Source organism: Grus americana, chromosome 26 (genome assembly GCF_028858705.1).
Source record: "Grus americana isolate bGruAme1 chromosome 26, bGruAme1.mat, whole genome shotgun sequence".
NCBI classification, from domain to species: Eukaryota; Metazoa; Chordata; class Aves; order Gruiformes; family Gruidae; genus Grus; species Grus americana.
This window is the reverse complement of record NC_072877.1, coordinates 3,094,498-3,106,890: the sequence shown is the minus strand read 5'-3', so window position 1 is coordinate 3,106,890 and position 12,393 is coordinate 3,094,498. Positions and strand designations below refer to the sequence as shown.

At 44.5% G+C, this 12,393-nt stretch overlaps 1 long non-coding RNA gene across 1 annotated transcript in view; it reads left to right on the top strand.

The window, feature by feature from the left end:
• LOC129196792 (uncharacterized) overlaps positions 1–12,393 on the top strand; it is a 56,992-nt gene that overhangs the window by 21,043 nt on the left and 23,556 nt on the right. The window lies entirely within an intron of this gene.

Below are 12,393 nucleotides of genomic sequence, written 5' to 3'. Positions count from 1 at the left end.
AGAGAATGACAAAAGCTTCACAGATTGAATTTGCTCCCCTGTATACTGGAGGGAAAGAGTAGGAGCACATTGGTCTGGAATGAGGTCTTTGATCATCTGAAAAAGTGGAGGAAGCAGCAGAGGTAGGGACAATTTTTGAATAACTAACAAAATTGTTCAGTGCGTGCTCTTTGCTCAGAATTTATTCCTTTAATTACTACCTCTGACTACTTGCTTTTCTGCTGCTGCTGTCAGCAAAGTTTCACAGAAGACCCAGGTTCCTTTTCCTGCTTCTTCAGTGACAAGGCTGTGTTACTTGGGCTGTGTATTTTGTAAGACTGAAGCTGCTGAACCACAGGTTTACATTCGCCCACTTTCTTGACCCCCGCATTTTCTGCCTGCATAGCCTTCTGTTAACCTGGCTGTACCTCAGGGCTGTTTCTTTTTTAATATACATCTGCATGGTACCCTAGTACAAGGGTTAGGTCCAGAGTCCATAGCTGTGGCTGTACATAACGGAAATATCTAGCTCTTGCTGCCAGGAAATAGCCTACCATGAGGATTCCCTTCTGCTAGACTTACCTTCCCCTTCCAGAAAAAGGCATGGAGGATTTTTCCCCATGGGCGGCCATGGCTATCCATGCGAAGCTCACGTGTAAGGATCCAGCCTGTAATTTGTTTGTACATCCAAGATCTTCAAGCCTGAGCGTAGTTTAGATGAGATCACACCTTTGAACCTGTTCTGCATGCTCCTGCCCTCTCCAATGCTTTGCCCATCAGTGGCTACAAATTAGTGCCCCCCACTCTGAGAAGGGCCCTTGCAGGGCATGTGATATGGCTTTCTGACTCAACCTTTGGATAAATTGAAAGCTCTTCATGACCATCTATCTTGCTCTGGTGCATGAATGGATGATGAGTAGGCCCTATTCTAGTTCATCCTCTGCCCATCCATCATCTGCCCTGCCACCTGCTGTTCCCTTAATGAAGGGAACGGAGACAGATGAGAGCTAGACAGACAAATGGACAAAGACTAACAAAGGGATACGCTCCTGAGCTTCACTGTGCTCAGCACCAGAGGAACAAGGGATACAGGGAGCTAATTGAACTACTTCCCCTCGATGGAAACTGTTCCAATCGGGATTTTTTTCCATATTTTTTTCTCTTTTGGATTTGCAGATAACACAGTTAATTTGGGAACAGCATCTGCAGACAGACCCAGATGTAGGTAAAGCAGGAATCGTTAACCAAAAGATATTGGTGGGAACCATTAGTTCCACAGAACACTACTGTACTTTTGTGGTATAACCTGCTGCAACATGGCGCACAGAAAGAAAGGATGATGTCTCTGTACGAGTAGGAGAACCCTTTAGCTTCATGCCACACTAATGTATTTATAAGGAACCTAACACAAAAGGATTGATATCTGGGCAAGACTGCCATGGCCTTTGGATCAAGCTTATATTCACAGAGTAAGGCATCTACAGCATTAATTGTTCTCAGGACTTTTTTGGCAAGCGTATTGTAAAGCAGTTTGCAAAAGCAGGCACTCTCTAGTACGCTCTCCCTCATGCTGTGTTGGTATGTCACCCTGTGCATGCCAGTTGTGCAATGGAGATAAAAAATATCTCTGGAAACCTTCTCATTTATGATCTTAGATTAACACTGCCTACAAGGAGGAACTCTACCCTTATATTTGACTGTTGTCAGAGAAACAGTGACAGAGCACTAGTTTCCTGACAGCCTTATCTCTCCCAGAGAAACCACTACAGAGTTTCTTCTAGCCCGGAGATTTGCTCCTGTGCCAAGAGAACATCTAAGAGGACATGGAGGGGCACCATCTGGAGCCCCCTGCTACAGTGGTATTAGCAGAGACATCCAGCTGAAATGACTTGCAATGAATGTGCCATTTGTTTGTAGAAGGGAAAATGGGAATTCATTATCCTGCAGGAGGGGGAGGTGATACCAGCACATTCTTGCCCCAGATGCCAGTTCAGCAAGCGGCGGTACAAGCTGAGAGTAGAAGTTCCCAAACATTTACATTGATTCTGAAAGTTGCAGTAGGAATGCCGGCTTGTCTCCATCCTGTAGTGTCTGGCTTTCTCTCCTCCTGTGGAGTTATTTTCAGGTCAGCTCATGCTGAGAGTTCCCTGCTAAAGACTGCTGCTGCCTTCATCATTGCTAATGCATATTGACATACTGGAGAATCTCCACCCTGGTTTAACTTGACAGAAAACATTACACTGTTATATAAGCATTGTTGATGCAAAACGTTATGTGCGTAAGCTCACCTGTCACCTTCCAAGGGGTGGGAAAGGGTGGGGATGCAGTCTCTGAAGTCTGTTTGCCTGATGGGTTTTTGAACAAGGCAGAACAGAATTCTGTTGTTTTATTTTTTGTTGTTGTGTTTCTGTTTTAAAGCAAACTGGTTTGGCTATAGAAAACAAAAGAATGTGTGCTTAGCTTTTTGGTGTATGCCCATGTCTTGGAAATACTTTGGAATGAAAAACCCTTGTCCCAACCTCACCCAGGATTTTCATTCCTCTCCATGTAACCTAAAGAGATATTAAGCTAGATGTATGCAGCACTGTCTTGTATTTATCTTCTTGTGGTTATTGCCAAGAGGATTCAGCAACTAGCGTGGATGCTCAGGTATTTGAGGGAACAACCTGGTAAGAAGGCGGATGGTGTTACTGTGGTGCACATCCAACTCAGCTGCATAGTGCCAGCACTCTGCTTCCAAACAAACTCTGCCCATTGCCACGGGTAGCTTGCTGTATGGGATGGATATGTGGTCAAGGCGTAACATAAAAGCAGTAAAAATCTGTTGCAACCTGCTGAGCCACCTGCAGATTGCAAAGTGTGCCTGATTATATATAAAACCAGCCCTGATGAGAAGCTATTGCGTTCAAGCTGTACTGTGTCCTGTAGAGATGAGTAGCTGACTCCCCAGGCGGAAGCAAATACCTGATTCACTCTGGCACGGTGTTTGGCAGATCCACAGTGCCCTGGGAAAAAGGGACAAACTAAGAGAGGGATCCATGATCAATAAATAATTGCCATACTCAGTGTTTTACTGAGACATGATACACTGTTCCAAAACTGCCTTTTCTTTTTCTCTTCTTGTTCAGGCTTTTTCAAGCTTTCTGTCCATCAAATCCTTTTTCGAGTGAGTGTTGTGGCGATGACTATTTTTTCAGTCCTGACTGGGTACCAATGCTGTAATAAACACAAATATCTTCCAAGCCTCTGATCGCATCCAGTACGAAAGCCACATGAACACTAATTGTCTCCCTGTGTACTACTTCTGGATGCTGTACACAGGCTGTGATGAACTTACCAGCTTGTTTGGCACCATCCAGATGAAGCAAGTGCGCTGCCAGTTATGCCTCTCTCCCTCCTTTGCCAGCAGATAATTAGACCTGCACAAGGTGGTCCTGGCAAATGATATGATACCTGATTTAGCAGGAGATACAGGTTATGGTTTTTTGCAAGATTACGAACTTTTCAGCCTCTGCAGATTCTCTCCCTGCTTACATGAGGATAATGTCTGAACATCTCACCAGCATGAATGCTTTATTCTACCAATGTTTCCACTAGCTAAACAGGGATTATTCCCATTTTATAGGAAGAACTGAATCACAGATGGATCAAATGACTTATCACAGGGAGTAGATGGTGGCACCGGGAAATGCGTGTAGTTCTGATGCCTATCAACTATTTTGATTAACCTCTCTGAATCTGGCTGCGCGTGGTTATTGGTGAGCTTTTAGGGGCTTTGCCTCAAAATCAAGAGAAGCTGGCAGTTTTTCAGTGTTTCAGGGTAAAATCAGATGCCATTTGTCATTGGGTCCCTTTGGTTGCACAATAGGACTTTTTCAGCATAGAAAGGATAGAAGGAGGCAAATCTCCCATTGCCTTGAAGTGAACCTCTGCCTACCCATCTTGCAGCACCAGGGTGTTTGAAGAGAACTGGAAGCTTGTTAAGATCAATGGGAACCAAGCACAGACAGGGGTGGAGAAGGATGCAGATGAAGGAAAGAGAAAGGTGCCTTTCTGCTTCAGGTGAAGGAGAATGGGAAAAGACAGCGCTCTCCTTCCCTAAATGAACTCATCTGCAACGCTTCCAATTTGAACCCAAATAATATCTAAGGTTTGGGATTCAGCAGCAAACTAGCTTTGAGTCCTTAATCCCAGCGCCTGATGTTTGGGGGTGTTGGGATTTGGAGCTAATTAATTCAGCCACCTGTAATTTTCACTCAGATGTGCTTGTCTGCCTTTTCCTTAGATATATCATATGGTTTGGAAGGCTGCAGACAATGTTGGCCTGAATCCTAATCCCCATACTGCCTTTTTTTTTTTTAATCTTTCCCTTACTCTTTTTTTCCTAATGCTTTTTCTTGTTTCTTCTTCTTTTCTTCCATCTTTCTCCTGCTCCTGTCTCCCTCTTCTGGGTCCTTACTCAAAAAAAACCCAACAAAAAAAAAAAATCCGACATTCAGTAAGTGATTTGGCTCTGCATGAACAAAATGGTCTTGTTCCCTTCAGGGCCATCTGCAGAATGATGCTCCTAGTGCCTGTCCCCGTCTCCCTGGCTGGTTTCATCTAAGCACAAAAGATTCAGTGCCGAGCGTTCCTGTTGGGAACAAGGTTTCAGGTGATAAATATTGCAAGATCTAGAAAGCCCAGGAGTCCTGTCCTGATTTCTTTCCCTTGGCCGTGAAAGGATGGAAGAAGAATGAAAAGATAATTAGTTTGGAGTTTTCAGAAATGAAATGGAAAAGGTTAGTTCATTCCCTTCTAACGCCAAGTGAGAGCTTGGGCTTAAACTATCCAGGCTGCAAGGTTCTGCAGCCAGCAAATGTGTCTGCTTGCTTGTTCACAAAACACCCTCTGCTTTTTTGTTCCCGTAAAAATAATGCCTTGCAATAGCTAAAGCTGGAGTCAGTTTTCCCACATCTGTAGAGCCTGGAGCTGTTATTTTTTATGACTACTTTTCATATTATATTAGTGCCAAGTGAGTCTGGGAGCCTGATTCTACTGGGTGCTGCACACACAGGCGGTGGGAGGCAGCTGCAGCCCGAGCAGCTTGCAGCCCGAGGCCTCTGTCCAGGAACGAGCTCTCTGCAGCAGTTCTGGGCGTTTGTGCAGAGGCTTAATGGCTTCAGTGGGAGCGCCGTGCTGAACAAGGGTCTCCCTTCACATCTTATGGAGGCCTGGAGGCTAATGGGTACATGAAAACATGAAGAGGGATGGAAGATGTCAGAGCAACAGGAACAAGGTAGTGTTGCTGCATTGGTTACCTTTACATCCAGCTTTTAGGTGCCTAGTATAGATGCACTAAACCAATCAACAGCACAAGGCTCATCTCATCCTCTGCCCAGCCAGTATCAGCAGGATTGTGAGTTTCTGAGCTATTGTCTGTTTGAATTTCCAAATCCCCACCAGATTTACCTTGATTTTGCAAGGGAAAATGATCAGGTTTTGCAAGATTTCCTCAATCAGTCCCTGTTTTCCCAGCCTGTTAAGGATGGCTGGTAATAAAACCTCCCCTAAGCCACATTTGTCATTTCACTTTACATAAATTGGTAGCAAATTTGAGAAAATCCTCCAGCTGCAAGCCCTTCACATAGTTTGGAGGTCTCTCTTGCAAATATGTCCTATTGCTTCTGCCTGATTTTAGATGTGCCTGGTAGATCGAGGTGTATGAAAGCCCTTCTTTGTCTCCTGCTACCTTAGCAAGCATCAGCTTATATTCTTGCCTCATGCAATCAGGCAGCAGAGCTATAGTTTCTGGCACTGGCAGCTGTTCATTAATATTGTCATCCATGCTTGGATCTGTCTTGAGGACTCGGGTGGAGCACTTTGATACCGGTATAGTCAGACTGCTAATGCATGCTACTGCTGTTCCTCTTGCAGAAATCTTTCTTTTGAAGGTACAGAGAGGCCACCCAGGTTCTTTCGATTGAAGGTCAAGGGACATCTGCAGTGGTAGCAACAAATAGGCCAAAAGGACCCTGGAGCTCATGGGCCATTGCTGTTTGAATGAGATAAAGTTATAGCTATTTAACATTCCTGGGTGTGAAATTAGAATGATCACATAATCTCCTTAGTCTCTGACTACAGGTCCGGCATGGGAATATGAATCTTAATTGGTATTTTCTTATCAATACACTCAAGTTGAGGGATTAAGGATAAGATTCTTAATACAACCTGAATTTTTGGAAGATGCTTCTGATTTTAGTGTGATCAAAGAAGCATCACTGGTGCAGAGAGAGCCTGGGGAGAAGGAGCGTAGGAACACGAACATCAGTTCTCGAGGTGCACATACTCCGTACACGTGATCCCACCCGTGCTGTTCTTCACCTGCACACCTAATCTACAGGCTGTGCAAAATGTCTCAAAGAATCAGTAACACAGACAGGTAGGAAATGCAAATGCATTGTTGCTTGGTCTCTAGGTAGATTTTTAGGCATTTTATCGGTATGACAGTGCTTTAAACGATGTTCCATAAAAAAGATCTGTGGCCATGTGAATAAATACACAAAGGACTCCTGTTGATTGCTCTCTTTTTATTTGCTATTTAAAGTTAAGGGCATGGTTAAAAACTTTGCTGAACAGTGATGATAAGATGAATCCCCTTAATGTGTACCAAAAGATGCATTACAACCACACATTGCATCTCCTCTGTCTTCCCCTAAATACCACATCATGAATTACCGTGTTAATGCAAAACTCTTGCCGTCCTAACAAATGAAGAGTGGCAGGTATAATATACCATCAACCCAGTCCCAGAGCACCAGCTGCTGGCTTTGTCAGGGTGACCTGGAGCAACAACAGGATGTGTGGATCGGTGTATTTTCCTCCAATTAAGTGCAAACTCAGGGCTCCTCGGAGTATGTTAGTGTGCAGGAATGCCCTCTGTGCGAGACTGCCTGCCAGCACACATCTGTGTCCATCTTCATTTACAGCGAAAGGCAGAGGTTTGTACCTTCTGTGGTAGTAAATGGGCACATACGACTGCAATAACCAAATCTGCAATTCTCTTCTGTTGTGGGAGCTCTTCCTATTTGTTCCCTCCCTGTCAGCTCCAAGTTGCATTTCTCTCTCCATTATGTCAGCTATAACTATATATCTCAACCCTCCTTCCCAGCTCCCCCTTGTTCCCTAGAGCTTTTCCTGTGAAGTTCTTGTATTTCATTCTTTCTTAACTGCAGTTATGTCCTCTGCCTGACCATCAACCTTAGAAGTTGAATGGATACAAGGAAATACTGCTATATAGGGGGATATTTCCATCACCTTCTCTCTCAAATGTCTGGATGCAAAGCACGTCTCCATGGAGTCGTCTCATAGTCGCGAGACAAATTCCTCTCGTGAGCAATTCAGAGCCAGACGTAGCTTAGCAGCTTGGAGTGAGGAGGAGCTGACCGTATCGGTTTAATAATCATCCCTTTGCAAATGAGAACTTCTGTGCAGACAACCCTGAGTGCAGAGATGATAAGGCAAGCACCCCCACTTGTTTTCATTTTTCATTGCTGTCAAGCAGGAAGATCACAAGATTTGGCTATTCTATCGTAGCATACATACACAGACCAGGCTGTGTCTTCTCTTTAAAAGATTCAGTGTTGAAGGCAGTTAGAGACTGGCAGAGTCGTCACCCAGACAGTGGCCTAATCCAGCCTGTGAATTGCACCTGCATTAGCGTGCATCAGGCGTGGTTTTCCTCTCAGATCACTGTATATCAAAGTATTTACAGTTCTGTATTCCCACCTTGTAACCGGCAAGAGAGTTGTACTTTCTCTTTTTAGCTTCGGTGGCTGAAAGGTTAGAAAGCGAAGAGGGTATTTTATTTCCAGGATTCAGAGCATTTACCATTTTCCTTATTATACAGACAGAGGTGGGGACACATGGAGAGGCATGACTGCATATATTAAGGATGTCATATACAAAGTCAGTGACAAACTGGGAAAAACTCTCATAACTCCCAAGACCAAACAGTATTAGAGAGACCAGAGGAAACGCCTTGCAGAAACGCTTCCTTTCCAGGGAGCCAGAATCCCATCTAACTCCAACAGCCACCAGTACTGCTCTTGGCACCGTAGTGTCAAGTCTCCCAAAATTGCCCTGCTGCTTAATCCTTCATGCCTAGCATAACATGATGCTTAATTAAATATACCGTTTCCTCTTCCAAGTAACGTTTCAGGAGTAAATGGAACCCTTGGCCTCAATGAACAGGCCATTTTGTGTGTAGTTATTAGAGTCAGTTTGTGAAATGAGCTTGCTGCGCTGCGGAGATGGTTATTATGATACAGCTGTCAGACAGAAACTGCTGGGATGGCAGAGGGCGAAGGTAAGGCTGCCTGACCCCGGGCAGCATCCCTGCTCCATCACGGTGCAGCTTGGAAGACCTCCAGCCCCAGGATGCAACACAGCATCCCGGTCCAGCCCCAGTCGCTCAGCTCGGAACATGACATGGTAGGACTTTGTTACGAATGAGAGCAGTAATGGGCCATGTTGCACCGCTGTGCAGGCTGCGTGAGCCACCCAGGCTGAGCTGGTATCAGCCTGCTTTAAATTAACTTTTCTTCTCTGTGTGGCATAGCATCAAACTCCTGAACTTAGGAGCCTGGCGATACCTGGCTCCTTAGTGCGAGATACCTGTTTTTAGAGCTCTGCCAGCATAGGAAAAGCGTGAAATTGGTGAAACCTAAACCTGTATGGGGAAACAACAACAAATCTCTGCATGGTGCAGAGCTATCAGGTTATGTCTACAGCTGTAAGCGCGCTTTGCCCGCACTCAGGGCCAGCTGGATGTCAGCCAGGCCTGAAGTGGAAGCCGTACAGAGGTATTAGTGTGGTGCCAGCACCAGGCTAGCAAACTCTCCTGAGAGGCTGGGCATATTACCCTGGGCTCAGCATTGCTCTAAAACTGGTCCACCTCTTTTGGACTGGAGCTAGCTCCCATCTGCCTGTAGCCAACCCTGTAGATACTCCTTTAAATCCATCGTTGGCATGCTAGTTCTCTGCATAATGATGAATCTCACCCAGTGTAATTATTGTCCAGCTCCAGTCCCTAAGGTCAGAAGCTGATTCCAAGGAGTTAAAAGCGTATCCAGGAAACTTTGGGTGATTTGGCATGCGCAGGCTCACACTACCTGGAAGAGTTCAGTTCAGGAGACTGCACTTAATTAAAACTGCAAAATGGAACAATTAGCTGAGGCTGAAAATTTCCTACAGCCTCAGCTGAGTGTAACGGGTGTTTTCTAATCTCTATTTATCTTATTGTTAATCTGTAGCTATCAATTAAAATAATTCTCCAAACTTTGATGGGTCCATTTGGAAACTACTCAGATAATAAGAGAATCATTTACCTTTTCTTTTGTGAAGCTTAATTTGCCTTCACTTTCATTTCAGTGCTTGCCATTATTAAAGGCAGTTTGTGCTCTGATCTCAGACCTGGTTTGTTACAGAGGATGCAGTTGGGGTGCCAGCACTGGCTAGGCTGGCAGAAATGGCAGAAGTGTCATTTTTGGCAGTTTTCAGATGCTGTAGTAACTCCCAGGCGTGCTGATAGTTTTAGTCAGTTGAGGAAAAACATGCAGCAGCGTCTTGGGCCAGGAAAAAGCAGTTGAGGTATGGAGCCTTTGAAGTCCGAAAATTGATTTTCTTCAAAAGGAAAAAAGCTTCCTATCAGCTCACAGCTACAGCCACGGGCAGCAGTGGCTTTTTCCTGTAGTCACAGTTCAAATCCAAACGAAGAGTTAAAGAATAAAGAGTGTGTAATGCTTAGTCAGTCACAAGGCATTACTTTAGGTCCATTTTCTGCTAGTCAGGCTAGGGGCATCTAATTGAATTGGCACTGGTGAGAAACCGTATTGCCAGTTCGGGGTGTCACAAACCTCTGCTGATGCAAGGTGGCACAGCGCAGTAATTCCGTATGAGCCACACGGCTTCTGCTAACGTGTCACCCTGTCCGTGTGTCCCAGGCTGCCTTTCAGGGAGGTCCTCTGGGGTCGGGCAAGATTTAAGTCACGCCGTTCTGTCCTGCGTCGCTCTGTTTGCATTGTAACAAGGCTGGCAGTTTCTGGGTTTGTTTTTTTTTAATCTAATGTAAACGCTGTTCTTTCAGGCCGTTTGACACAAGATGCTGGGCAGGCAGAAATAACCTGTATTGTCTCCTGGCCTCAGGCAGTGCTCAGAGCTGGAGGGCAGGGACGGCAGCTCTCCCTCCCTGCCCCCTCTCAGCAGAGCCCTCCGGTTCCACCTTAGCATTTGATTCAATAATCATGAATAAACTGTTGGAAGAGCTGACCTTTGCAGTGACCCTTCCCGCACAAAGCTCATGTTCTAGCTGAGAGCTGCATTTTTGTTTTTAGCATGAGTTTTAAGCACTCTTAATTAAATCAGGGACCTGGTTTAATAATCCTGGTTGGCTCGGGCAGCTGAGACAATTCGTTCACAGTTGCTTTATTAATGCAGCAGTAATCTCCAGGTTGGGAGTTCACCTCTTTATTCATTCATCCAATTCTTTGGGAATGGGGAATGATTTTTAAAGCAGCGCATGCTCTGGCTGGGAAGGCCCAGCCTGCAGCCCAGTGCACGGAATTAAAGCGCTTGCCCAAAGAGGGCAGAGGAGGATGGAGCAGGGAAAACCGCACTGACAGCTTTCCATCAGGCTTTCATGTTATGCCATTTTGTATTTCTGCAGCACCCGGCGTAGTTCAGGTCCCGTAAGTCTCGCATCTAAGCTCCTGGGCACCCACTACAATTAATAAATCTGTTGTCACCTGTCCATGGTTTAGAGCAAGTCTAGCAAAACCCTGGCCAGGTTCTGAGCTGAAAATCGTATTGTTTTGTAAGTCATAAGTATGCGGCTTTGACTACTGAGGTTCCTGTATGTGGCTTGGATTAGAATTTATTCTAGTATCCTCCCTGTAAAACTGATGTATTCATCCGATGTCTGATGCAGTTTGCACTCACTAGGGTGTAAACCAGCAGCTGCTTGATTCAAATTGACAGCTACACCACATAAAAATTGGCATGAGCAAGAGGAGAATCAGTCCCCTGTGTATTTTGAAGGTGTAGAATGAAATGCCTTTCAAAATGCTGCATAATATACAACCTAGAGAGTATACGGGATGGTTTGATTTTTCTTGGTTCTCCAAAATATATAAGAGGATAGAGATATAAAAAGAAAAAATATGCATTCCTCAATACGTGGAAACTATATCACAAAGCGGCTCTAAGGCAGATATATTTTCTTAGATGACACCAGTTTCTTAGTAAAATATCCAACATCTCAACTGTTGTAAATCACTATTGCTGTGTTGACACCAGTGAAGCTGCATTGATTTATGCCAACCAATGATCTGTCCTTTATTCATTATTATGGCCTCAAATTAATCCCTCCGGAGAAAAACAGAGAAGTTTGGAAAGTTGGGCTAGTTCGTTGTGCATGTGTATTCAGTCAAGACAACTTCCAGAAACTCAGATAAAGAAAAACATTCAAATGAAGCAAAGATGAGTAATTGACGATCACAACTGTGATTATAAGGTATAATTACAATTAGCTGCACAAGAGTGTTAATCATGAAAATAATTACGTCAGCTGTTTCCAAAAGAAAAGGGAGCGTAATTAAGTGGCCCAAATGGGTGACAAAAACATAGCACAGGAGTGACAGAGATGGTGCTGGCAGAAGGGGAACAGGAGTGTGCTTACAGGCAAAGTCCACTGGATATTTGCTATTGCCTCAAGACATTCTGAAGAAAGAAAAGCAGAGAGACAAGCTCTTAGCTCTAATAATGGGCTGTTTGGGTGGACTGAGCCAATTTTAATACCACTGGAAAATGGGGAGAAGAGGAATCTCAGCTACAGGATTTCTAATCTTTGTTAGGTTAGGGCTGTCTTTATTTCTTTTGCAATGGGATTAAGACCAGACCAGTCCTCAAGCCACTTCTCTACTAGGCTCCACTACCAAATGAAGCTTCTTGTTTTGTCCCACAAAATAAGGCTTGAGGCAAGCACCCAATTTTTAGAAGATATTTATGCAGCAAGTCTCTTTTATTTCTCATGGGGTTGTTTTAGCTGGCTGTACGGGGAGCTTGCTTTTGGTCCTTTCCCTCTTTTTCCTTAGCTACTTCTTGTTCCAGCTGGTGTTGGGTGAATCAAAAATTGCAGCCTCCAGAGCAGGTCGTTGTGCCACAGGATATCTGTCAGAAAACCCAACCGTCCATTCCCTTATACACACATCGTGAATTATAAAAAGCTCTCTTCAGGGAGTGAGGGTGGCAGGGTCCTGTAATTTATCTTGCATGAAATGAGCTTGTTTGAATGGACTGGAAAAGCCAAGCCATTAATTTAGAATAGCTTCTGGACTCTGCAGAGCTGCAATTCCATTCTACATATCCACTGCCATA